Source organism: Macadamia integrifolia, chromosome 2 (assembly GCF_013358625.1).
Source record: "Macadamia integrifolia cultivar HAES 741 chromosome 2, SCU_Mint_v3, whole genome shotgun sequence".
NCBI classification, from domain to species: domain Eukaryota; kingdom Viridiplantae; phylum Streptophyta; class Magnoliopsida; order Proteales; family Proteaceae; genus Macadamia; species Macadamia integrifolia.
In genome coordinates this window covers 9400521-9404729 of record NC_056558.1, presented here as the reverse complement: position 1 = coordinate 9404729, position 4209 = coordinate 9400521, and the positions used below count along the sequence as shown (strand labels likewise).

General features: G+C 35.1%; 1 long non-coding RNA gene across 1 annotated transcript; it reads left to right on the top strand.

Annotated features, from left to right (window-relative positions):
- Positions 1 to 1333: 1333 nt before the first annotated feature.
- On the top strand, positions 1334 to 3152 carry LOC122059641. Its single transcript, XR_006134096.1, has 3 exons — positions 1334 to 1725; positions 1944 to 2089; positions 2433 to 3152. It is a non-coding gene; the product is annotated as an uncharacterized LOC122059641 (long non-coding RNA).
- The last annotated feature ends 1057 nt before the right edge of the window (positions 3153 to 4209 follow it).

Sequence of the window (4209 nt, the reverse complement as noted above, 5' to 3'; positions counted from 1 at the left end):
TGATTTGGTCTTTATGGTTTTATCGGTTCGGTTTAGGGTTTGACACCCCTCTTTTCCCGTAAATTATTATGATTGGGTAATTAGGGTTATTAGGAAGAAAGCTTGTAATCCTTTTTTCATTTCTAGTGAAATTGAGCTCTCATTTGTCATTTGTGCACGATTGTTTTCTTTTTTCCCGAAGCAAAACTTCAAGAGCTTCATAATCTCAAGCATTTTTTTCTCCCAAAATACTTCACCCAAATGCAAAAAGGTGGTTCTCTAGAGTTCTCTAGATCAAGGATGATGATGGCCCTTCCAAGTACTTGGGGTTTTCTACCGAGGTTGTGGTCTGTAAGATTGATTTATTTCACAAAATAAATGATACATCTAGTAGTAAGTTACATGGTTAGACCCAACATTTTCTCACATATAGTGGGAGAGAGGTGTTATTGTGCTTCCCATCTCAAATTTTATTGCTTCTCATTTTAGGCTTTCTTTGATATGGTTTCTATTTGTATTTATTAACTATTTTTTAGAAATTATTTGTGACAATAAATTATGAACAACAAATAGTATTCGTTTGGCTACTATTTATAAAATAGATTATATAATGAGAAAATAAGTTTCATTTTTTACCTTCAACATTGAGCTTCGAGCGATAAAGATCATAGGATTTTTATTAAAAAAGTATAAAACATATTGAAGTTACCTATTTACCATTGATTTTGAGTAGTTCAGCACACTTGCTCATTTAAGGTAGCAAAAATCAACATAAATGATTTGTTGTCACAAATCACAAATAGTTTGAGAGTAATTTGTGATTTGTGATTTATTCTAATTTATTATAAATAGAAATAAGTGTTATAAATTATACCAAACACTTGTAAAAATGGAAATAAGTCAAATAAATATAAATAAAAAGCAAACCAAAGAGAGCCTTAGGGGGTGTTTTGTTCGGTAAATCTTTGGGATGACATTTTTTGGAATAATAATTCTTAATTTTAGGAGTTGTTTGGTTCCATTAGGATGACCCTCATATCCGAGCACCCTACTTCCCATGAATGGCCATTTTACAAAAGATGTGCTTCAAATTTGAGTTCACCTAAACACCTAAACTCATATTTGAACAACGTTTTTTCGACCTAGTATTAAAGAAAAAAGGGGAAAGACGTTATGAGGCAACATCTCAACCCGCGACCTCTCAACGGCGACATACTCATCCCGCGACCTCTCAAATCGTAAGCCCCGACCTACAACCTGCAACCACTCAAACCGCGCCACTCTCACCGAGAGTCCGTCGTTGGCAACTGGGAAGCCCTCCATCGATCTCTCTCTCTCTCTCTCTCTCTCTTGATTTCATGGAGTTGTAGGTTTAGGTTTTTAAAATCAAAACCTCTCTATTTCGATTTCATGGAGTTGTAGGGCTAGGTTTTAAAACCATAAGCTCTTTCATGGAGTTGTAGGATTAGGTTTTTAAAACCAGAAGCTCTCTATTTTGATTTCATGAAGTTTATTTTGAATTCATGGAGTTGTAGGGTTAGGTTTTTAAAACTAGAACCTATCGCTCCCACCCGCCAGTCACTCAACCCTCACCTTCAACTCTGAAAAATTCCTATTGCCCACCATCTCCCGCTGGCAAAGAAAACGAGGCCACATGAGGAGTTTTAAGATTTTGCTTCTCCTCTTCTTCGCCAATTTTATGATTTCACGAGGTTTTTGCACAGTTTTTAGGGGTTTCAGGAACAGGTTTGTGTTTGTTTATCTTTCTATTCTCTCTTTACATCTCTCTGTCTTCCATTCTTAACATTTTTGAAGAACTTTCCGATGTAATTTCAGTGGGAAATTGTGTTTCAAGCGGAGCTCTTCCGTTTATTCTCCCATTTGTGCTTTTGATTAGAAGTTAAACAGTTCTTTTTTCCCACTTTCCTTTGGTTCTCATTTCCGCAACTCCACTTAATTTGCAGGAATTGAAGGAGATTTCATTAAATTTTCAGTTTTAAGATCTTATTTTGGGGTACTACTCTGTTTCTGATTCGATCGACCATCGATTTTTGTTTTGGTGAAGATCGTACAAAACCCTTGCGAGTTGCTTAGTCTTTTTAATTCTAAGGTATTATTGCTTATCATATTCTCTGTTTCATATTGGCATTTCATTTACATTTCTCCCTGAACAATCTCATTCAAAATTGGGCTTTGTCGGCCATTCACCTTAAGCTTTATCCTATACATGTATTTAGAAAAGGGCAAGGGTTCTAAGGCAGCCTAACTCTTAAGAGCAATGAAAGCGTATACAGAAGCATCATAAGAACTTCAATAAGTTCTCCTTAATTATATTTTATCTTAGATTATATACTTAGAATTCGTTGGCTTTGATTCCTAGAATATATGAGAACCTGATTATGCAATGTCCTTTTTATTTTTGTAAGTAAATGTCTCCTATTTTGTTGGAACAGGTAGTTGTGTGCACCTGGTTTTAGATTCTGGACTTGACCTGCTTTATCTGAGTTATAAATGGAGAGCTAGAAGCTTTATATGGTATTGATACTTAATCGTTTAAATGGAAAACCCCAGCCTGACTTAAATGTTCAATATGCCATCCATTTTATGAAGAATTAATGAAGTTTGAATTTTTAAAGAAGTGATGAAATTGGAAGGTAAAAGTATGAAGCAAATAATGGATATTTATGTGGTGTGCAACAGCAGGCCAAGGTTGTTCCTAAACTAAGGCCTCAGATATTAGATTCTTTGTTTGCAAACATGAAGGAACAGAGGATGAAGACATCATCTCATCAGATGAGAAGGGGTCGATTTCAGCAACAGCAGTGGAAAAGGGATCGATTTAACAGTTATTCCCACTAACTAGACCTATGTTGATCATTGTGCAAGGACATGTGAGATCATACGGGTGTTAAAAATTGTACCCCAGCCAACCATGTGGTGCAAAGTAGTGGATTTATCTCTAGCACCCAAGTCTCTGATTATCAGCAGGAAACAGTCCATTCTTTGTTTTGCTTCCTTCAGTACTTTTCTCTTCATTAACCTGACTATCTCCAATATGGAAACTTGTAGATATTTTCTTTCAATTTTTTGATCTGAGATTTGGATTAGTTTGTTTCTCATCTAGTTTGTATTGGGATGGTTGTTAAATTCATTGGTGACCATTTAGCAGCTAATTCACATTTTATATTTTGTGATTTCAACTTTTTCTTGTTATCTTAATTGTTGGCTTAATTACTAATCAGCGGCATCTGCATGAAATTGGGAATACGCTTTAGAAAGACAACCCCCTCACTACATTACCCCGACTGTGTATCATTTTTTTCTTTTTTTTAAAGGGATTTCTGAGTTAGTTGATTCTCCAATCAACTTCTGTACAATGAATGGCCTTCATACTCCCAAACCATTGACTTTGATAAAAATCCGATCTTTGAACTCTTCGGTTGATCAAATGATCTTGAATTCCTTCCATTTGATTCTTTGTATCAGGAAGGAATGGCGAAAAATCATTTTAACGCCAATTGGCCATACCTCCTCCTTTTTTGTTCGAAATAATCGCTACTAATAGTTACATCTTTTGCAACAACAAAAAAAACCACCCAAATAAACTGATTCTCTATACAAATATTATTCAGTATTGTATTCAGGAGCTTCAAAATAATGAGCTGGAGAGCATATCGAAACTTTGTAGAAGGGGCCATAAATGATCAAAAAGATAATCTCATCCCCCATGCTGAGATCCTTCTAAAAACACGGCAAGCATGATGCTCCTCATAGTTCTTATAAAATTTTCTCAAGAGTGGTCACTTCTTTGTTCATGGGTTAGGGATTGGATCAAGTACTGCCATTGGTATTTTAGAAATAAATAAAAAAAAATAAAAAAAAATGTTACAATTTTTCACTTCACCACTCTTATGTTTAATTAAACAATTTTATATGAAGAATCACTGCATAGGATTAGGGTAACCAAACAATTTTACAGTAAGAATCATGACACAGATTTAGGATAACCAAACAGTTTTACAGTATGAATCACCATAGAGATTCAGGGTAACCAAACGGTTTTTCGGTAAGAAACATGTTCTAGACTTAAGGCAACCAAACGGTTTTTCAACAAGAAACATAATTCAGAAGAATGTCCATCGAAAGACTGACATCCATATCCGATACATACACCATTTGATTTACCAAACCAAACACCCCCTTAAACTCCCAGTGTCATTGCATGATCGA